This window comes from Lygodium microphyllum, chromosome 24 (assembly GCF_053477565.2).
Source record: "Lygodium microphyllum isolate KBCC chromosome 24, Lygodium_microphyllum_v1.1.10, whole genome shotgun sequence".
NCBI lineage: Eukaryota > Viridiplantae > Streptophyta > Polypodiopsida > Schizaeales > Lygodiaceae > Lygodium > Lygodium microphyllum.
In genome coordinates this window covers 94,117,792-94,141,316 of record NC_141158.1, presented here as the reverse complement: position 1 = coordinate 94,141,316, position 23,525 = coordinate 94,117,792, and the positions used below count along the sequence as shown (strand labels likewise).

Genomic DNA, 23,525 nt, shown 5'->3' with positions numbered 1-23,525 from the left:
CAAACTCACTAATATTGTGTTATTGAGCATAATCAGATGTTGTTTTGTCTTAGACCATTTGATCTTAGGCTAAGGAATTAGAGGAATAGGTAGTGAGCTTGCTCCAAGTTAATGTTCATGTTACATGCTGCATTTTAGTAGCTTGATTGAAGAAAAGAATTTCAATAGCCAGCCTAATAGGTTTAGGAGTAGCGTCAACAGAAGGAGATCAGATCAGCCCACTCACTATCATTCCAGACTTACTATCATTCTAGGCTTAACTTGGAGTAGTTTTTTTTAAGCTTTACAACTTCACCATCTACAAACAAAGTAGCAATTGAAGTTTCATCTTGAAGACCAGTTTGAACTCCACCACACATGTAATGTGTTGCAGGCACCATCAGTATCAGATACTTGTCACTGCTCTAGTGGCTTCATTTGGTCTTCCTAAGCAGCCTTAGCCATAGCTTAGTCCCAAAGTAAGCCTCAAAAGGTGTCATCTAGTCAACGCCAAAGTTGGGGAGCGATTGAGGATGTTAGCCACTGCCCCGGCCCACAAAAATTGAGGTGTTTGTCGGTGCTCCATCATGGTGCATGCCATCTCAATCACATTTCAGTTCTTCCACTCCAAAATGCCACTCTCTTGAGGAGTGTTGGTATTAGCAAACTCTTGGTTAATGCCTCTATCTACACAAAAACAAGCAAACTCATTAGAAACAAATTCACCACCCTTGTCTAATCGCAAGGTCTTCAATCTTTGGTCAAATGGGTTCTCCTCAAAGAGAAGCCAATCCTTGAAGTGGGAGAAAGCCTCCGACTTCAACGTTAAGAAGTAGTCCCATGTCATCCTACTATAGTCATCTACGATCAACATGAAGTAAAGCTCCCCTTTAGGGACTCATTCCTCATCGAGCTGCAAAGATCCATAGATACAAGCTCCATAGGTGAAGTAGACCGCCTCAAAGATTTGGTGGGAATCACATCCCTATGTTGATTCCCACGAATGCAGGAGACACATGGCTGCTTGCTCACCATGATGTCCGACAAACCTCCGAACAAGCAACCCTCATGATGTCTTCTGAAGATACTCATTGTTCAAGTGGCCAAACTAAGCATGCCATAGCTCAAATGTGTCTGAGTGGTAAGAAGAAGAGAGGTAAGAGCTGAAGAGGACTTCAATTTGTAGATGCCATTCTCCTCATTCCCTGAAGAGAGAACCTTCCTCGATCCACAATCAAGAACTCGAATAGCATCACTATCAAACTCCACCAAGAGACCAAGAGAACAAATCTTTTAGACTGAAAGCAAATGATACCCTAAACTTGGCACATGCAACACCTCAGAAGTATGGGTACCACCACGTCCATCTGGAATTAACTCCATCTCACCCCGTGCAGCAATATACATAGAAGAGTTGTCTCCAATGAAAATCTACCCATGTGAGGGTCGCAAATGGGAAACACCAACTATCAAAGGAGTCATGTGCCGTGAGACACCACTATCCACGATCCACTCTCGAGCCTAGGGAGTTGTCATTGTAGCATCATAAGTCTTCGGTGTAAGGTCCTCAATGACTGCTAAGTATAGAAAAGCAATCGATGATGGTGTAGCTACCGCTCCAAAATCCTTCATGTCCTTCTTGGTGTTCTTCTTGTCCTTGTTAGGGCAATCCTTCTTCCAATGGTTGGTCTTACCACAAATATGGCATGTGGATTCTTTCTCTTTTTCCTTCTTGGATTTTTTGTCCTCCTTCTTTTGGTCCTTCCCCTTCTTCTAAGAGGCTTGACCAACCAATGCCTCCGATTCGGAAGCATTCTGTCCCTTCAATTGTTCCTCTTGGTCCAAGACCATAGGAACCAACTCTTCCCATCAAAGAGTCGACTCCCACCCTGAAGCAATAAGAGCATAATAAAAAGCACCAAATCATGGGGGCAACTGAGACAATAAAGTGATCGCCATGTCTTCGGAGGAAATGGGCTTTCTCGCATTTTGAACGTGCGTCTGAAGCTGCCAAAGCTTGTTGATGTGTTCCCAAAGTGAAGAAGACTTATTCATGGATAAGGTCCGCATTTGCACCTCCAAATAAACCCTCTTCATAAAGGTCATCCAGGTCAAGTTCCAGCCATATCTTCCAAGCCACTAACAAGTGCTCGATATGGGCTATCACTGCTATTGTACAAGAGAGAAAGAGAAAAGAACAAATCTTGGAATTCAGTTTGTCCCAATGAGACTGAGCTTTGGTCAACTTGGCATGAGCACTAGAAGAGAGTTTGGTCTCATCTCTCACCGAGGACCGATTGATCTCCTCCATCACAAGCTCTGCCAAATCATAAGACTCTAAGATGGCTAACATCATCACTCTCCAAATATGGTACTTATTGCCATCAAGCTTTTGATCTAATGGAAGAGCTGGTAGGACACGTCCATGATTTCCTGGAACTCCACGTCAATCTTTGTAGACATCTTCACCTGATATGCCTGCACAAATGCAAAAGAAACCCCCTCTAATTGTGAAAACGCAGCCTACTAGGGCTCTTGTCTCCAATTCCCGAACCTTCTTCAGCCGCCGCCAAAGGTGATGAAAAGGTAAAATCTACACTTGAAGGCAAAAACATAGCCTTCTTCCTTCTCTAACAGCAGCAACTTCAACAAATCTTCTCTTTACTCGCATGCCCATGCTCGCCTTCATCCTTGTTCTTATGCGCAGCCCACCTGCTTGCACTTGAATGTTGAAAACACAGCCTTGTGTCATGCTAAAATCTCCTCTTCAAGTAGGTCCAGCCCTTTAATGCTCTGATACCATGTCAGAGGGAAGCAATGCACAAGCGAATGACCATGACAAAGAGTGAACAAAAAGAGAAGAGAGAGAGAGAGAGAGAGAGAAAGAGATAGTGCAATGCAAAAAATCTATAGTGAAGAATGCTATATAAGAATGTAGAATTATACATAGGTGTAGAGAGAATATCTGCATATGTCTCCACCTTGAGGATCTCAATCTCTGTCAGCCCGAGTGCTCTCTCCATCACCAGCAAACTAAAATCTATCAATACAAGTGATCAAAATTGTTAGAAACTCAGCCTTTAAAAGGCTAAAAATAATGCCTCATAAAATGACAAAATAGGCAGGTTGGCTACACTAATGCAGTCACTGCAGCTGACTCCAATCGGACAGTCTGACTGCTGCCATGTTGCAAAACTTGCATGTGGCACTGCTAACATGGCAGGGAGTTGACTACTAATAACTGTGTGCTTGGAAGGCCTTTTAGAGGGACTTCATCCATCAGATATAGTCTTATCTTGCATAGAAAACTATCCTATAGGACCACCCTACAAAAAATTGCTCATATCTTTTGAACCATAACTCGGATCACTAAGCTTTAAAAAGAAAAAATGTAGCCCCCCTTATGATGTACAAATTTTTTGAAGTCACTAGGATCAAATCCTGAAAATTTCAGCCGCTAAAATTTTCTGCGCAACCTGCAACTGCTCATCATAACATGATATCCCTATCGACCTTCTCGACTTTGTATCTCTTGCATACAAACATGGGTATCAACCAAACTTTGTAGGACCCTTCCCAAGGTATCAAAGCCCATTTTGGATGAATCGGTCACTATTGATCCTCTCCCAATTAAAATATTTTTACACATCTTCATTTTAGTTATGTTTGTCCACTATAGTTTCCAACAGCCATATCGCCCTCCTAGGTCAAACATCCACTAGATAATCAACCAATAAGGCATAAATACATGCAAGACATCCCCCTTGTCTTTAAATAACTTGTATATCACATGGAATGTGCCAAGATCAAAGATCCACATCATTAACCCACTTAATCTATTTAGGTCATCTTTCTTTGCATCCCAAATGACAATATCCTTTGTAACCTTTATCAATATCTCTCTTGTATTTTCTATTATCTATTTACCCTTAAGTTTATCCACATTCTCTTTCTCAGTATCATTCATTCCTTTGAACTTTGTAGCATCTACATCTTCATTCTTCATATTTGTATCATCAAACTCTGTAGCATCCACATCCACAAACTCGGTGTCATATTCAAGCTCTTTTTTCATCTTGAATCTCTATATCACCTGCAAGATCTTCCATAGTTTCCTCTACATCATCAATTTTTTTGCATCTTGCATGTCATGTGCTCCATCTGCTAATATTGCATTTGTAACTACCATTAATGCATCTATATTGTTAAGCAAAAGTCAAAATCTCTATATCTTTGGTATTCTCCTATAATGCCTTTAGTGATGTTGGTACCTTGCCTCTATTTTTTGACCATTCATTGAGCTCTATTTTTGAGGCCCTACATGTTCTTGAATTGGGCTTCTCTTTTCTCTCAATTCATGGTCTTCCTAGTCTCGGGACTCGTATTTTCTACATCAAGCTAGCCATATTTTTTGCGGATTCTTCTACATGAGTCACTTTTGTGATGGGTTGGCAGGAGAGGGGGCTATAGGACCTCATGTCAGTCTCAAGTGTCTCTATCAAAGCATATGCCACATGCAATACTTTACATCCATTAGATTCAATCTCAGTCTGATCCTGTCCAAAAAATTGTCCTATAGGACCACCCTATAGGAAACCGCTTGTATCTTTTGAACCATGACTCAGATTGCCAAGCGTTAAAAAGTAAAACTGTAGCCTTTCTTGTGATCTACAACTTATTTGAGAGACTTGGACCAAATTCTGAATATTTCAGTCCCTAAAATTTTCTGGGCAACCTGCAACTGTTCATTATAGAGCATGTAGCCCTAGCTAGACATCAACCTTCGTGACTATGTATTTCCTGCATACGAACTCAAATGTTAACCAAACTTTATAGGTCCCTTCCCAAGGTATAAAATCCCATTGTGGTTGTGTTTATCACCATTAATCCTCTTCCAATCAAAACAATTTTGGACATCTTCAGTTCAGCTTTGCCTGTCCATTGTAGTCTCCTACTTGATCCAACATCCATTGGATAGTTGACCAAGAAGACACACATACATGCAAGACATCCCTTTTGGCTTTAAATAACTTGTATGTTACATGGAATATGACAAGATCAAAGATCCACATCATTAACCTATGCTCGATCACATTAGACATACAAATATGGATTGAAGTCTGCTTCCATACACCCCCTCTCCCAAAGGGGCTTGGTTCATTGGATGCTATACATGCTTAATCTAGGCATGTTAGGTTTTGGAGAACTTGCTAGTTGGGTAGAGAGGGTGTAGAAGGAGGGTGGCTCGCCTTAACTACAGCCTACTGAGGACTGATTGGCCTCATCAAATTACAGTTCCTTTTTGTTTTGTAATCCACAATTAACCCCTTTAGTAACCTCAACATCTATTGTCATCAATGACTTATTTCCCTACAACACCCATCAAATTCTATCTAATAACATTAGGCAAGTCTTGCAAATTCTAGCGCCATCAAGTGAAGCAGTTTACATATCAATCAATATTGTGAATTTTTTGATTTCTTTGGTGGCTGGACAAACTAGTACATTTGTTAATTCTGTTAAGGTAATATACATGTATCAGACCTTGAACTTTCAGCATTGCCAATTCTAGACCTTTTTTTGATTGAACAGTGGTCCCGTTTGCCCTCTTCAAAGAAATTTGGACTTCATCTTTATACAAGTTGTTTCCATAGAACCCTTTTGTTTCAATTGTATAGACATAATCTCTAATTTACAAATAGGAGTTTTCTCTAGTAGTCCACCTGTGAGGCAGAGAATCATTCGACAAGAGAGAGGACGATGCATGCCTCTAGCCCACCCAATGACACTCTAATCTTAGGTAGCACCACAACTATCAGTAGTAAGAAATAGGCTTCCCCTTTGTCAAGAAACATGGGCAACTACACTAGAGATGGGATCTTCAATCACATGGAAGAACTACAAGCATGGATTGGAGGTTACAATCACAAGCTTTTATTGGGGCTATCTTGAAATTTCATATGGATTCTTTATGTTTTAGTTTATCACTTATTTCTATGGTGAAGGTTGCGATGACACTACGCCTAAAGTTGGGAAATCCGTTGGTTTCTAGAGACCCTTTCATAAAGGGGAGGCTCTCACATCGTCACAAAATTCTTTAAAATTTGATCTTCAATCATGGTCTTGGTCTTGAAAGGAAAATATATATTTTATGTTGTGTAACTAGATCCATGGGTCTAGAAAATCCATGTAATGGGTGTTTCTTGTATGGGATGTATTCACATTTTCAAAGATAGAAACTTTTACTCACATGAGAGCCCCTCCAAATCTCCCTAAAGGTGTAATTGATATCATTTATTGTCTTAAGCTAGTCTAAAATATGTCCCTTGTATATTTTTTTGTATCTACTACTCAAGCTCATGACCTTGTATCTTATCTTGGCTCTTGCACCCATGATTTAGGCCATGATTATCTATGGTTGTTGTGCATGGTTCCCATAGATTTTACCCTCTAGTAGGTGGCTCTTGTATAGGGTTGTAAAAGTGTACAAGACTATGCACTCTAGTGTTTGGATATTCAACTCAGATTATCATGAAAAAACTCGACGTAAAGTAGTGTGGCATTGTGTTTTTATTTGAGTTGTATAGAAGGGGTTATAAAAATGGATCTCATCTCAAAATTTAGATTTACAAAAGGAATATAAATATTGCCTTCAAAATTTACAAAAGGGGTATGTAAAATGGTGCAAATTTTTTAAAAAAAAAGGGTTTTAAAAATACCATTTGGACACATTATATAGAGGGTTAACCCAAGGTGGACTCCTCGAGACAAAAGGGCACACAAAATGGAAACAAATTCCTAATGGCACAACTATCTATTCCTAGGTTGAGATTAAAAAAGAGTGGAGGGAGGTGGGCCTCCTCGACGTCTAGCTTTTGCGTTAGTAGAAACCTAATAGCCCTAAGATAATTACAAGTTGATGAAAACGGGGTATGGACAAGATGATAAATCCTCGAGAAAGTGTGTGATTGACAAATGGATGTCTCCTGCCTTGAAGGTTATGCACTCCTCATGATTCTTTGCATTGGCATTGTAGATCTTGGGAAAGTCATACCTACCATGCTCCTCCCTATTGTAATCCACTCGGTGCCTGCGAGGGTAGGGCATGTAGATAGGATCATTCCTTTCTTCAAGGAGTGTGCCACAGAATGCCATCCATGCATCAAGGTTTGTATCCCAAATCCTTCTCCACCACTTGGATTGTCCTTCATAGCCTTGGACCATCTTGGGAATCTGATACACCTTGTCCTAGTAGTAGTCTAGGAACTCCCATCTCCATCAAGTGGTAACTATGCTTTACTCCTGGACCCATTGATTCGCCAAGTTGTTGGCCATTTGAATTATGATGTCCACTGCTTCCATTGGTAGGAATCGGTCCAAGGCCCATGGGTAGAGGAATGATAGCTCCAAGTGATGGGTTTGGAGTTCTCCTTGCTCCCAAATAATCAGTTCCTGGGGCTAGTTGTTGGGATAGCAATCCTCACCTTGTGGCACGACCTCTCCAGGAAACTATTGGGGTTGCGCTCTAGCTCTCTACTATGCTTGCTCCACAAATTCCCATCTTATTCTCTTAGTTGCAATGATGCACTTGAGTACTTGCCTGCCTTCTGGATCTTCCTGAGGCACATCTGACAATGGTGGGCTAAGCTCTCAGGCATGTTGCTCATCTTCTAGCTTGTGCTCGAAGTCTAGCCCTTCCTTTGGCGGTTGCTCTTGTGGGGTTGGAGCTTGGGGTGGATGCAACTGATCCTACTCTTTAAAACCTAGCTCCTTTATCTCATTCATGGAATGTTTGACTTGCCTCAAATAGTGGCATTGTTATTTTCTCATTAGGCTAGTGCCAGTTGGAAGTGCAGGCTCTTGCAGGCCGTAGTTCAGAGCTCTAATGGGCATCTCTAACTTCCTTCTCATCCTCTCCACAAAATCCTCGTTGTCCACTTGCGTTACATGGAGCACTGTGCTTAAGAAAGCTTGCCATTGTCAGTGTTCTGGCCTTTGCCAACACCCAATCGCATTTCGCTATGGCCAAGCGCTCAGCAAGTCCTTGCACGCATTTGGAGTTGTGCTCTTCCCACTATTTGGCTCTCTCTTCCAATTCCTCCTTGCCCTTCTCCATGCTTTGAGACAACATCATCACCACATGCTGTTGTTCATTCCATACTTCCAGCATGTGTGTTTTTTCCTTGTTCTAGCGGTTCACCTACTCCTCAGCTATCGTCTAGGCTTTTTGCACCATGGTGAGCTCCATGGAAGTTTCTAACTACCTTTTGGACATATCTTCATTCTTCTACGTGTGGGCTTCTTGCCTTCCTTCATTTCACTATCTTTCAGATTCAGCCATGGTTTTTATCTCTTCCACCTCTTGCTCTAGGTTCTCTAGCTCTTCTTGCAGCCCTTGGGTTGCTTCTTCGATGGATTCTTCTTTCTCTTTCTCCAAACATTCAATTTCCCTTTCCCGTCTCTCCTATTCCTCCAACTCTAGAGCAATCCTCTTCTTCAAGTTTTATATTTCTTCTTGATGTCTTTGTGTCCTCTTTTCTCTTGCTACCTCTAGCTCCTCTATGGCATCCATGATGTTTTTTATATATCCTTACATCTCTTCATACAGCTTGGCTAGCTCTTGAATGAGTCACTGCATCCTCACTCCATCTTGTGTCTCTTCACCTAGTTTTGCTTGCGAACTTGCTTTTGCCTCTTCCTTGGCTTTGAGCTACTCTTTTAGCTCTCGAATTTCTCGTTGATGCTTTGCTACCTAGTGGGTTGCTTTCAACTTGAGTGCTGTTGATGCTTCTCTTTCAGTTTCCAGCTCGGCTCTACTACCACTCTCTTCTCTTCCTTGGCCTTTTCTAGCTTCGCTAGAAGCTCTTTGATGTACTCATCATATGTTGTGGTCGTGGGTGTCATGGGAAGTGTTGTAGTCTCATAGAGGCCTCTAGCTTCTGCCTCTTGGGATCCTGCCTCGACTTAGTGTCGGTTTGTAGCTGGTCTTTTAGCTCTTGTGGTGGGGACCCATGCTCCCAAATTGAGAGCTATCTCTTGCATCTTTGTTACCAATAATTGTATCATGGACATTAACTTGCTAGTGTCCATGGCTGTTGCAGTGTCTTGGGCAGTTGAGGTGGTCATGGCATGGGATGTGAAGATTGATGGAAGGGGATGCATTGGAGCCTTGCCCTTGCCTAATACTATCGTGATTGCTTCACCCTCTGAGGCCTTGGCATTGCTACTTGGCTCTCCTTCCCTCCGGGGGCTCATGGTGGCTAGCTCTTCTACTCCAAAAGTCTCCTCCATTGACCTATGCATGGCCTCGGCCATGTCTTCATCTTCCTCTCTCCTCAACTCTTTCACCTCTTCCTTTGCTTTTATTTTTCTCTCTTCTTTAGCCCTTCTCAACTCCTCTTCCACTCTCTTCAGCTCAGTTGCTTCCTTCTCCCTTTTTTCCTCTTTGGCCCTCTGGACTCTCTTTGGGCCCTCTTTAGCTCAGCCCATTCCTCCTTAGTCATTCTTTCTTTTGTTTCCTTCTACATATTCTATGGGGTTTTCTTCTTTGGTGCATTGGGCTCTCTCTATCCAAGACTATGTCTCTTGCTCTTATCGCTTGTAATCCCCTCATTGGACTGCTCCTGCTTAGGGTGTGGCAATTGATCATGGGTCTCCCCTACTTCCTCTTCACCTCCTTATGCATCCTTCATGGCCTCTCGGATGATGGTTGTCAGTACTCCATTGAACCTTATGTGGATGCCTTGGAGGAGGACTTTTTCCTAGCTGACCTCAATGTAGAGGGTAAGGACTCCCCACCTGTTGTTGTTGTGCCTATGGCTAAGGATTTTGCTGAGCTTTCGATGGTCTTGCGCATGAAGGCATTCTAGTCCACCTCATCTAGGGATCCAGCTTCAGTGCTTTCCAGCAATGGTACCTTAATTATGTTCATAAGTTGTATCTTTGATCATTGGAGAAGAGGGCATGAACCATCTTTGCCTACATTTTAATTTCATGTTTGGGATATCTGCCAAGCTTATCCCATCAACTATGTGCACGACAGCCTTGCTCACCCCCACCAACATGTTATACAAATCCCTCCTTGCGTGTTTCTCAATTGTGCTGGCTAAACCAAGGGCCTTCCCCACCATCGCAGGGCTCAACTCCACCTCTACTTGGTAGGTTTCTTCTCCTCTTCTTACCATCACCATACCAAATTTTTATTTAGCATCGAAGCTCCTCAAAAATTCTGTGCACTTGCTATAATCTATAGCCTACCTGACCTTCTCTACATACTTCTATAGACTGCATTGGTCCACGATTTGTTTTACGGTTCTCTCCTCCATGAGGGTGTCTTCTAGGTTTAGGGTATGCTTGAACGGGAATTGGCTAAAACCCCTTGTTTCTACCATCAAGCCATACTTTACTTGCTCTTCCTCCATGAATGGGAGCTTGCCACCTTTATCTTGCCTTGCCATTTTAGGTTCCTGTCATATATCATAGCTCACCATTAGTTTTCTTCAGTCACGGGCGATTCACTAGTAGTAATAAGGAGACGTTGGTAGGTGAATTGGGTAGTTTGCCTCTAACAACCCCCAAGACAACACCACAGGATAAAGACCGAGGATCTTCCCTCAACAAAATCCACGAGACGACACCACTGAACACATGATCAAAAATTCCTTATCACTTTCTCCTTACTGAGACTTCAACTTAACACTTAAACAGTTCAAACTTTCAAGCTCATATTTTACCACTTTTAGAGAAGATCTAATGCGGAAACAACCACGACATAGACTGTGACAACAAGAGCTTTCAGATTCACACAACTTTTATTTTTTAGGGATGGCAACCCCATGCAGCAAACTACTCCACAAAGCATGATCGCTTCAAGCAGTACAAAATCAGTTGTAGACCCTCTCTGTCATTCCTCCTTCAAAGCACACATAAATACAAACCAAATACTCAGGGAATCAAAGCTTTATATGGCAAATTTTCATGCCCATTCAACTACTACAAGCATTTCACAGCTATAGACATTCCATTACTGCATCAAAACCAAGTTTGCATTGATATATCAATGGATAATCATGATGACTTCCACAGGAAACCAAGTTGGTGTTGTAGAAGCTGCTGAATTCACATATTTCCTCATAAAGCATGGAAATTGCCTCATAAAGCACAAAAACTTCTTCATAGAGTATTACACACAGAATAGCTCATAACTTTCTAACCAGACCTCTTATTTCCAAGCTTTAAAAGGAAAAGTTTTAGTTCTCTTTCCAATCTACAACTCTTCAGAACAACTCAGAGTCAAATTCCTTGATATGCTGTCCTGAAACAACTCTATATAGTCTGCAGTTATAAATTCCTGCACAGTTTATACAGCAAACACAACTTCGCTATTCCAAAAGCACAATCTTGCATTGATGAAGAGTCACAGGAGCTTTGAACTTTACAAAATCTGATCCATTATCTTCTTGGCTGGAAATCCTTTCAGATTTTCCAATAACCTAAGCATTCAACATTCAACCATAATACATATTCCATGTTACATACCTAGTTCTAGACGTAGAGACCTTTCACTTCCATTCTTCTCTACTGATGGGGAGCCTCACTCAACGACTAGCAAATATCACTCTCATCATGAAAAAGAACAGCCCTCTGCTGTCTTTCACTCATATCCATACACAAGAACTGATCTGCAAACTCTGTGCTGCCCCAGAAAGCAGTAGAAGAAAACTAGACAAAAAGGAGACTCTTATTACAATCATCTGAGAACCGAGAACTCGCATCAGCCCATTGACTTCAACAGCTCTGCCATCGTGCTTCTTAGCTCCAATAACTTCAACTTCACAGTCTCTTTCTTCTAACAGTTTGTTCTTCTTCTTCTGAGCTTTAGACTTCTCCCTTCTTCAGCCTGCAAGATTCTTCTTCTCCCTTCCTCTCTCTCTCTCTCTCTCTCTCTCTATATATATATATATATATATATATATATATATATATCTATCTATCTATCTATCTATCTATCTATCTCTCTCTCTCTCTCTCTCTCTCTCTCTCTCTCTCTCTCTCTCTCTCTCTCTCTCATGCTTGTTATGTTGTATTATGTCGAACACTTCTCTTCTCTTTTTTCAAAAAAAAAAAACTACTCACGTTTTTGCTTTTTCCCTTAATTTTTTGTAACGTGCCCATCTGTTGTCTTCAGGACACGTCTTAGCAGTCCATTGGAAAGGATGTCTAGAAAGCTCCGCCCAGCACTCCCATGGAATGTTACGGGGTTTGCGATCTAGGACTTTCCGTGTCTGCCACGTAGCGGAAGTATTCTGGTCATTCCCACTTAGGACCAACTTGAATCAGGGTTTTCCCTATTGGTCATTTCCTAATCGGCAACTAGCGTTGAACCCGAGCGAGCTACTTTACGTAGAACACCAGGTCCGAAGCGGATTCACGCTACACTTGATTCAAGGAGAATGGGAAATGAGAGGGATGCAAGGCTCGACCTCTCTGCCATAAGGCATAGTCCCATTCCGTTCCCCTAAAACAGCGTTAATAGGGATTATTATAACTTAGACTTCTAGGTCATCACCCTTGCTGTTTGTGTCCATTGACCGATCTTCTTGCTGTCCATCATGATTGAGAAAAGTTCCCGGCCAACTGAGACCACCCATCTGTAGGACAGACCCATGGCCACATCCACCACACTTTCCTCAGGTTGTTTTAGTTATTTAATTACCTAACACATTTAGTTAGACATGTATCAATCAGCTTCCTTAAATAGCCCGTTAGGCACTAGTTCCTTAATGTAATCATAGCACTTGACATAGAAAAGCAATGTCAAACAAGTTCCTTTTCAACAGGTTATCATATTTATCTTTGAAATACATAAAGTCCAGCCCGTAGGCTTATCCATAATCCACCCAAAGGCTATCCAACAATCCACATGGATTACTAATCCAAGATTCCGCCTGTAAACTACTATGCGGGCCTCCAGATCCAATCCTGAGTCACTTGGCCTCTTGTGCAGGGCCCAGAAGGTGAGGGATTTACGGCCATAGCCCTCTCTGGCACCCAAGTGTCCTCCTGCTCCAAGTAGCGCTCAACAAAGAGACCTCTCGCGGTGGGTTCGGTCCACTTCCCGGTGCGGTTAACAACCCCCTTGGTTAGGGTCAGGCAGGCAGTCGCGAGTAACTGAAGCTGCCTCTCCAGCGGTCTTCCCTCTACGGTGGCGTCAGTCACAATGAATATTGCTTCATCCTCTCTGTCAATTGTCAGCAGTGTGACGGCTCCCACTATCCTCCTTCTCTCTTCACACGACCACCCCAAAATCCTTCCCTTCCCCATAGGGGGTTTATATGGGAGAGGGGGAGGTACCTCCCTCCCTCCACGCGCCATTTTCCATGGCATTAAACTCCTTGCAAGCTCCAGCAAGGAGCTTATTCACTTCTTGCTATTCCCCTTTCCTCCAGCCCGACAGTCGAATGGATGGAAAAAGGGGAATAATAAAAAAAATTGCCATAATTTTCAATTTAATTATCCTCATGACCTCCTATTAAGAGGAGGTTCATGGGAAGAACACATGCTTAGAAATCAATAATGTTACATTCTCTCCCCCTTGGAGGAATCGAGATGTCCTCATCTGGAGATAAAGTAGGGATATTGATGGTTGAGAATGCTTTCATCTACCCAAGTGGCATCCTCCTCAGGATAATCTTTCCACTGGATGAGGCATTCTCTCAAGGTTTTGGATCTCAGTTGTCTCTCCTTAACATCTAAGATCTTGTCAGGCCATAGTTCAAGGATTCCTTGACTAGGCATTACAACTTGTTGGTCATCAAGTACATGGTTAGGATTAGGTACATACTTCTTCAATAGGCTGATATGGAATGCATTATGAACCTTTAGGTTCTCCGGGAGTTGCAGTCTATAAGCATTAGATCCTAGGCACTTGAGGATCTTGTATGGTCCACAATACCTTGGACTTAGCTTTTTGCAATCTCCTAAGGATAGAGAACTCTTCTTTGGGCATACATGAATGAAGACCATGTCTCCTTCCTCGAAGATTCTATCTTGTCGCTTCAAATCCCCATATGCCTTCTATCTATCCTTGGCGGCTTTATTTGGTCATCCATCTCTTCCAACATCTGCCTTGAAGCTTCAACCCTCAAGGTTAGATCTGAGAAGTTTAGGGAACTTCGACAATCATGACCATACAATGCTTGGAAAGGGGTCATCTGAATGCTCTGTTGGTAAGAAGCATTGTAGGCAAATTCAACCAAACGTAAGTATTGAATCCACCTTTTTGGTTCACCCCTCGATGATCTGATTGACTCGCTCTGTTTGGCCATTCATTTGGGGATGGTAAGCTATGCTAAAGTAGAGTTGAGTCCCAATGGCTTCAAAGATGGCTCTTCAGAAGTGTGATGTGAAGAGAGAATCACGATCACTAATGATTCTTTTGGGTAGCCCATGTAGCTTGAATATCTCCTTGATAAACAATCTTGCAATGTCTGAGGTTTTATAGTTTGTCTTTACTGGAATAAGGTGTGCAACCTTAGTAAGCATGTCAACCACAACCATGATGGAGTTGTATCCTCCTTGAATTTGGGGTAGGCCAACCACAAAGTCCATACTGATGAATTCCCATTTCATTTGGGGAATGTCAAGTGATTGTAACTTCCCTAGCATCTTGACATGTTCGGCTTTGATACGTTGACAAGACAAACACTCAGTGACATATTTGAGAACGTCACCTTTAAGCCTCTCCCAATGATAGCTCTTCCTAACTGCATTGAGAGTCTTGGCATAGCCAGGATGTCCTGAGAAAGGGGAATCATGAGCTTCCCACAATATCTTCTACTTAAGTGACTGGCTTGCCGATATACATAGCCTCGTTCTATAGTAGACAAGTCCACTATTGACAGAGAATACATGATACTTAGCCTGTAACTTTTGATCCTGGTCCTTGATAGAGATCTCCCTTACCATCTTCTGGTAGGATGGATCATGGCATGCTTCCTCTCTAGCTAACTCAAGTATTGGGTTGTTTGGCATGGACACCTTTGTGGCTAGAGATCTAGCTGTTGATGGATTTTGCAAGATTAGAGAATTAAGGAATGCCTTGCGATTGAGTGTTGAGATATCGAGCTCCACTCGTGATATGCCAGGGTGACCGTTGTGCATTTATGTCACCGACTTGTCAGTTGCAGATGCCGTTGGTACACCGCCCATGAATAATAGCTAGATGACAGCTATCCTTATCTACTCTAGTTTATGGCTCAGTTAGTATGCCGCCTTAGTTAGTCAAGTTTGGTTTGAGACCCATATATAGGGTTCTTCTATTTCTATGTACTAGAGTTCTTTTTGGCTTACACAACTAAGAAGAGGAAAACTGTTTTCAGCCTCCACCCTTGTGTGTATTCCCCCATTGTGCAAGCAAGAAAGCTACAAGTGAGACTCCTTCCTTCTCTCCCACAATCTTGACATGGTATCAGAGCCTTGTTCGTGGTAAGGAGCTCAAGAAAGCAAGCCAAGTTCGCGGTGTTCTGGTAAGAGGATCAGTGTTGCTTCCATTTTTCTGTTTTGGGAGCAAGTCTCTGCACAGGTAGCACAGCCGGAAAGTGCAAGAGTGCATTGTCTCAGGTTGAGATACCCTTCGTGGTGAAGCAAGAGGGCAATATATGCTACGGGTAAGGGCTTTAGCCCTTGGTGACCCTGTTTTTTTGATTTGAGGCCATTTCGGGTCCTGTTTTGGAGGCGGAAGCTTTCTACATGCACTCAGGAAAAGGCCCTGTTTATGCTGTGCGACCACTGTTCTACAGATCGGTGAAAAGTTACTGTAGAAATTGCATTGTACGCCTGTGCTAGAGACATTGGGAGTTACAGTATCATCCTTGTTGCTTGTTGATGCAAAATTGTCACTAGGAAGTGACTGTGTGGTCAAATACCACTTTCGTAAGTTTTGCAGATTTGCCCTTGTGAGGGTGAAACTGTGTTTTCTGTAGTGATAGAATTTTTTTGCAGTGTTCTATAATGGCGTCTGATTCTCTTTCACAGATTGTAACTGAAAAGCTTGACAAGAACAACTTCCAAGCATGGAAGTTTAGAATGACGAATTTCCTTATGGGAAAAGGATATTGGGAATTTGTTGCAGGAAATGAATAAGAACCAGTTCTTCCTGATGTTCCCAATCAACAGAGCAAATGCAGGCATTTAAAGCATGGCATGAGAGAGCCAGGAAAGTTATGTACTGGCTGTCTATCAGCATTTCAGACTCTATGATTGTGCATATTCAAGATGCAAGTACGCCAAAGGAGGCATGGGATACTTTGTCAAAAATGTATAGCACAAATACGCAAGCCAGGAAAATGTAGCTCAAGCAAGAGTTGCACAATGTGCAAAGAGAAACTATGAGCATCAATGACTACCACATGAAGGTGCAGAAGATTGCAGATGCACTTGCTTCCATTGGGTCGCTAATGGAAGGTGATGATTTAGTTTCTGTGACCTTGAATGGTCTAGGAAAGGATTATGCACAGTTCCGAACATCGATTTCCATCCGTGAAAGATTTCCTGATTTTGAGGAGTTGATTGCTCTTCTAATTTCTGAGGAACTTCAAAAGAAACTGTCTTCTACTCAAATGATGGAAGAGGTAGAGGTAGAGGTAGAGGAGGCCAATCTGGAGGCCGTGGTAGAAATCAAAATATGTAGCAGACTCAAGAAAACCAGTCCTAGGGAGGAGGACGTGGTAACTCTAGAGGCAGGGGGAGCCAAAGAGGTCGTGGTGGATGGCAAAGAGGCCAAAATGCAAACAGCAATGTTGAATGCTATTACTGTGGTAAAATGGGTCATATGGCTAAAGGCTGCTATAAAAAGCAGAATGACATCATGAATGGAAAATTGCAACAAGGAAATTATGCATCTTCTAGTAGACAGGGTGATGACAGAAATGAGCATTTTTTTATGGTGCAGCACATGAACAATTCTGTGACAAGTGCAGAAGAAAGCAACGAAGTGTGGTATGTTGACTCAGGTGCATCAAACCACATGACAGGTCATGCAGAATGGATGCAAGATGCAAGAAAAATGGAAAAACCAGGATTTGTGGAGACTGGTGATGATACTGCACATCCTATTATGCAGATTGGAAAAATTTCTTTGTCTATGCAAGATGGGAAAAAGAAGTACCTGCCAGATGTATTTCCTGTCCCGAATATCACCAAGAATCTGGTTTCTGTTGGTCAAATGGTTGAGCAGGGTTTGCACGTCAGATTTAATCCTCATCGATGCTTTGTTGAGGATATGAAAAATAAAGGTCGCTTGATAGCAAAAGGAAAGAAGAAGGGCAGAATGTTTACATTGGATGCAAACATGCCTGAATTGAGTGCAGCAATGTTTGCACATGGGACTGGTGTAGTTGCAGATATTGATATCTGGCATAAACACATTGGTCATGTTAATGTACAGTGACTTAAATCAATGCAGGCCCAAAATATTGTTGCAGGATGGCCTAAATTCAAGGTTGAAAAAATGCATAAGATATGTGAAGCCTATCAGTTTGGAAAACATGCAAGGAAACCATTTCCTAGACATGTTCAAGAGAGTAAAAAGCCATTGGAATTAATCCACTCTAATGTGTGGACTACTAAAGCTACATCTCTTGGAGGCTGTCATTATTTTTTCACTTTTATTAATGACTATAGCAGAAAAGTTTGGGTGTATTTTATGAAAAAGAAAAGTGAAGTTTTTGGGCATTTCAAAACTCTTAAAGCTATGGTTGAAAAAAAAAAGCCTGGAAATAAAATGCCTAAGGTCAGATGGAGGGGGAGAGTACCTCTCAAATGAGTTTGCAAGGTTCCTGTAGGAGCATGGCATAAAGCAGCAATATTCACGCAGTCATATCCCACAACAAAATGGAATTGCAGAAAGGAAAAGTAGGCATATTGGAGAGGTATCTCGTGCCATGCTCAATGAAAAAGACCTGCCAGATTTTTATTGGGCTGAGGCAGTTGCTACAGCAGTCTACATAATGAACAGGACTCCCACTGCAGCAATACATGGGATGACTCCAGAGGAGAGGTATACTGGTAGGAAACCAGATATTTCTCATTTGAAAATTTTTGGTGGCATTGCCTATGTTCATGTGCCAAATGAGTTGAGATCCAAGTTGGATCCAAAAGCTGAGAAGTGCATCTTTATTGGTTACTCTTTGCAGCAGAAAGGGTATAGATGCTATAACCCTTCTACTCGTAAGTTTACAGTGAGTAGAGATGTTGTTTTTGATGAGATGAGTAGCTGGTATAAACCAGTAAATGTGATTGATAATGTAGATGCACAAAATGGTAATGCTGCACAGAATTCACAGCAGCAATCACAAGATATTAGTGGACCTGGAGCATCCTCTAGCAGTGGTTCACATTCTTCACCATGGATAGGCAGATTGAGCTCAGGAGAATCTTCTCAAAGCAATGTAGATAGTGGTATGCAGGTATCACGAAAAGGAAAAGAGAAGGTAGATCAGCCCATGTTTGATGTGAATGTAGGTCACTCTTATGTGGATGGTGAATCCAGTGGCTCATAACAGAGCATTGATAATGAGTTGGGTATTCCTTCTATTGTTACACCTAGAGTAAGGAATACCAAGGATGTTTTGAGAGCACCTGGAAGTGAGCCTACTTTGCGTAGGTCTACTAGAGCTAGGTATCCTATGGATAGGCTAAAATATGATGGATTTACAACCATTCACTATGCCTATATGGTCAAAGTGATACAGAAACTAGAACCCACTTCTTTTGAGCAAGCCATGGGAAAAGAAAAATGGGAGAAAGCCATGGATGAAGAAATGGATGCCTTGGAAGCAAATGCTACATGGGAGTTGGTACTTTTGCCTAAAGATAAGAATGCAATTGGTTGTAAGTGGGTTTATAAGGTGAAGCACAACACAGATGGTTCTGTGAACAGATACAAGGCAAGATTAGTAGTCAAGGGCTATGCACAAACATATGGCATTGACTATGAAGAAACATTCAGTCCGGTTGCAAGGATGGCAACCGTAAGAGCAGTCATTGCTATGGCTGCATCAAAGGGATGGTCTTTACATCAGATGGATGTAAAGAATGCCTTCTTGCATGGTGATTTGCAAGAAGAGGTCTATATGGAGCAGCCACCAGGTTATGTGCATGCTGTTCATCCTGAGTTTGTTTGCAGGTTGAAGAAAGCCTTGTGTGGCTTGAAGCAAGCACCTAGAGCATGGTCTGACAAGATAGGATAGTATCTTGTCACTATTGGCTTTTAGATTTCCAAGGCAGATTTCTCACTTTATGTGAGAAAAACAGAGAAAGGTATTATGCTACTTGTCATTTATGTTGATGATTTGATTATGACAAGTGAAAGCGATGAAGATATCCTTCATGTGAAAATGCTATTGAAGCAAAAGTTTGAGATGAAGGACTTGGGAGAGCTACGTTATTTCTTGGGCATTGACGTGATTAGATCACCAAGTGGGATAGGGCTCTTGCAGAGGCAGTATGGATTGGACATGCTGTCCAAATATGGGATGACATGCTGTAAGCCTATTTCAGTTCCTTTGGAGCAGAATGTGAAACTGAGCGTAGATGCAGGTGAGCTTCTGGAAGACCCTACTATGTACAAACGCATAGTAGAAAGTTTGATTTATATGACTATTACCAGGCCAGATTTGAGCTATACTGTTGGATTGGGAAGTCAGTTTATGCAGGCTCCAAGGAAACCGCATTTGGATGCGGCTAGACGCATACTCAGATATGTGAAGTCCACATTGCAGTATGGACTATTTTATGAGACTGGGGTTCAGATACAGTTGCATGGATACACTGATGCTGATTGGGCTGGTAGTATATCTGATAGATGATCTATCAGTGGATATGTGTTCTCTTTTGGGAGTGCTGCAGTCACTTGGAGCAGCAAGAAACAGCCTACAGCTGCCTTGTCAAGCAAGAGGCTGAGTACAGGGGTGCAGCAATGACTGCATGTGAGGTAGCTTGGTTGCATAAGCTACTTTATGATATGCATCAACCTACAGATGGGCCAGTTGTCATTTATTGTGACAACATGAGTAGTATACACTTGGCAAATAACCCAGTCTATCATGCTAGAACAAAGCACATTGAGGTGCATTATCACTATGTGCGGGAGAGGGTCTTACTAGGTCTTATTGATCTAGTTTATGTCAGCACAGAGGATTAGGTAGCTGACATATTCACGAAGGCATTGGGCGCAGAGAAGCTACGCAAGTTCAGAGACATACTTGGTGTGCAGGAATTGGGATTGAGCTCGAGGGGGAGTGTTGAGATATTGAGCTCCACTTGTGATATGCCAGGGTGACCGTTGTGCATTTATGTCACCGATTTGTCAGTTGTTGGCAGATGCGGTTGGTACACCGCCCATGAATAATAGCTAGATGACAACTATCCTTATCTACTCTAGTTCGTGGCTCAGTTAGTATGCCACCTTAGTTAGTCGAGTTTGGTTTGAGACCCATATATAGGGTTCTTCTATTTCTATGTACTAGAGTTCTTTTTGGTTTACACAACTAAGAAGAGGAAAATTGTTTTCAGCCTCCACCCTTGTGTGTATTCCCCCATTGTGCAAGCAAGAAAGCTACAAGTGAGACTCCTTCATTCTCTCCCACAATCTTGACACTGAGTGCATCAGCAACTACATTCTCCTTTCCAGGTCGGTACTTAATTTCAAAGTCATACTCCTCCAGCACTTCAATCCACTGACGTTGCCTCATGTTGAGCTCGTTCTGGGTAAAGATCCACTTGAGACTCTTATGATCAGTCACTAGAGTAAAGTTGCTACCCAACAGGTAGTGTCTCCAAAGCTTTAGAGCATGGATGGCAGCTAACAATTCTAAATCATGGGTATCATAATTCTTCTCATGACTCTTCAGTTTCCTTGAAGAGTATGCTACAGGATGACCTTCCTGCATGAGCAACATTCTAAGGCAAGTGTGCTAGCATCAGTTACTACCTCGAACTCCTTACTAAGGTCTGGAAGCTTTAGGATAGGTGCTGATACCAAACTTTGCTTCAATTTATCAAAGCTAGTTTATTCGGGAGTTGACCATGCAATGGAAGTTTGCTTCTTCAGTAAGTCCGTCAGAGGTGCTGCTATCAAAGCATAGTTTTTGATGAAGACCCTATACCATCGTGTCAATCCAAGAAAACTGTGTATTTCTTTGACAGTTGTTGGTATTGGCCATTCTAGCACATCTTTGACCTTGGCTAGGTCCACTGAGATTCCTTCTGCTATTACCATGAATCCCAGATATTCAATCTGACGTTTGAAGAATGCACACTTCTTTATCTAAGCATATAGCTTATGTGCCCTCATTGTCTCTAGGACAATCCGAAGTTGGGTCTCATGATCTTCCTCCTGTTTAGAATAGACTAAAGTGTCATCGAAGAGGACGAGTACAAAGTCATCAAGATATGACCTAAAAATATCCTGCATTAACCTGTTGAAGGTGGCAGGTGCATTCGTAAGCCCGAATGACATAACTAGGAACTCAAAGTGTCCATATCTTGTGTTGAATGCTGTCTTCAGGATATCTTCTTCCTTGATCCTTATCTGATAGTAACCAGATCTGAGGTCAATCTTGGAGAATATCTTCGCACCCTGAAGATGATCAAGAAGCTCATCTATTCTAGGAATAGGGTATTTGTTCTTGACAATTGATTGATTCAACCCTCTATAATCAATACATAGTCGAAGCATTCCATCTTTCTTTTTCTAGAACAGTAATGGAGCTCCCCATGGTAAACTGCTAGGATGGATGTAGCCCTGATCTAGTAGTTGGTTGAGTTGTTCCTTCAGCTCAATTGCTTCCGGTATGGACATTCTATAAGGTCTCTTTGCAAATGGCACAGCTCCTGGTACTAGCTTAATCTCATGATCCACTTCTCTTTGAGGCAGGAGTTCTGTCAACTCTTCAGGAAATACATCTGCATATTCCTTTAGCCAAGAAGGTCCTTCACTAGACTCCTGCTTCTGATCTAACTTGTTGAGCTTAATCAAGTAGACAGGTAGTCCTTTTCTGAATCCCTTTATGATCCGAGATGCTTTGGCCAATTGGATTTTTGGATTTCCAGCCTCACCTTGAGTTGTGACCAATTTCCCTTCAGAGTTTTGAAAGGAAATTTGGCCCTTTCCACAATGAATGTGGGCGTCATTAGGCTTAAGCCAATCCATTCCAAGTAGACACTCATGGATACCTAAATTCATGACTTTGAATTTGACCAAAGTCGTCTTTCCTCCCATAAAGAATTCCACCTTAGCAGTTGCCTGGTACAACTGACCTCACAACCATTTGCCAATTCCACAAACAAGATAGGTGCTTCTACCGTGGCTATTCCTAATCTTTTTGCACAAACTGGTGAGATAAAGGAATGTGTACTGCCACAATCAATCAAGGTCTTGAAACCTTTACCTTGGTAGTTCGACGGTGTCTGAATCACTGAGAACTGGCGATTCGGCCATTTCTTGTGAAGAGCGGCATGGACTGTCACCCTTTCAAATGGTGCTTCCATGGTCAGATCTTCCTCTTCTTCGCACATTTCCCTGTTGGCAACACAGGCAGTTCTTCCTCTGACTCGGGTAGCAGCTCCCTGACCATGGCCCGTTCCTTGGAAAGGTGCTTGGCGATGTCCTCCTCCAAGCTTGGGACATTGCATCTTGAAATGACCGGGCTCGTTGCAGTGGAAACAACGGAGGTTTCGACCATTGCTTTGAGTAGGTACAAAGTTGTTGACATTATTAGTCCTTGCTTTCTTTCTTTGTCCCTGATTCTGACCTTGAACTCTCTTCATTTGAGGCCTGAATGCTCTTCTGTTCGGGTCATTATAAGACCAAGTTTTGTTACCTCTTGGTCTAGCCTGCACCTCCTGAATTATAGGGGCAACTCGAATGAGTGCGTCCTGAAGATCTGATGGCCGCATAGATTCAAGACAGGTATTCACTGGTCGATTTAAACCAGCACAAAATTTTGACACTTTTTGTGTCATGTCCATCTGTGGCGCATACTTAAGAAGTGAGACGAATTTAGAGTAGTATGCGTCAAGAGTGAGCCCCAGCTGTTTTAGCTCGTAGAACTCATTCATTTTCTGCGTGTGATATGCAGGTGGTAAGTATCTTCTCTGCGCGGCTTTCTTCAACTTCTCCCAGGTAACGGATCCTTTCGCGATCCCTTGATCTCTACACCATTGCTTCCACCAAAGCCTGGCTTCACCGGTGAGCTTCAGCTTGGCGAGCATAGCCTGATTGGCAGATTTAGTACCGGTTGCTTCAAAGTAATCCTCCATGGATTCAATCCAAATTTTAGCATCTGCTTGGACGGACCTGCCTCTCCCATCAAATTCGGGTGGCTTAATCTGCTTGAGAAGAAACTTCTTCTCCTGGATTTCAGCAGTACTTGATGTAGGAGGTGAATTGGGAATATGTACTTGGGGTTGTGCCTGGATAAAGGTTTTTTAACGTTATTACTCGTTAATCATTACGATTTATATTTCATCTCCATTTCAGCTAC

At 42.2% G+C, this 23,525-nt stretch overlaps 1 pseudogene; it reads left to right on the top strand.

Annotated features, from left to right (window-relative positions):
* The window catches only part of LOC148015376 (putative glycosyltransferase STELLO1), a 78,431-nt pseudogene that overhangs the window by 19,712 nt on the left and 35,194 nt on the right, over nucleotides 1-23,525 (top strand).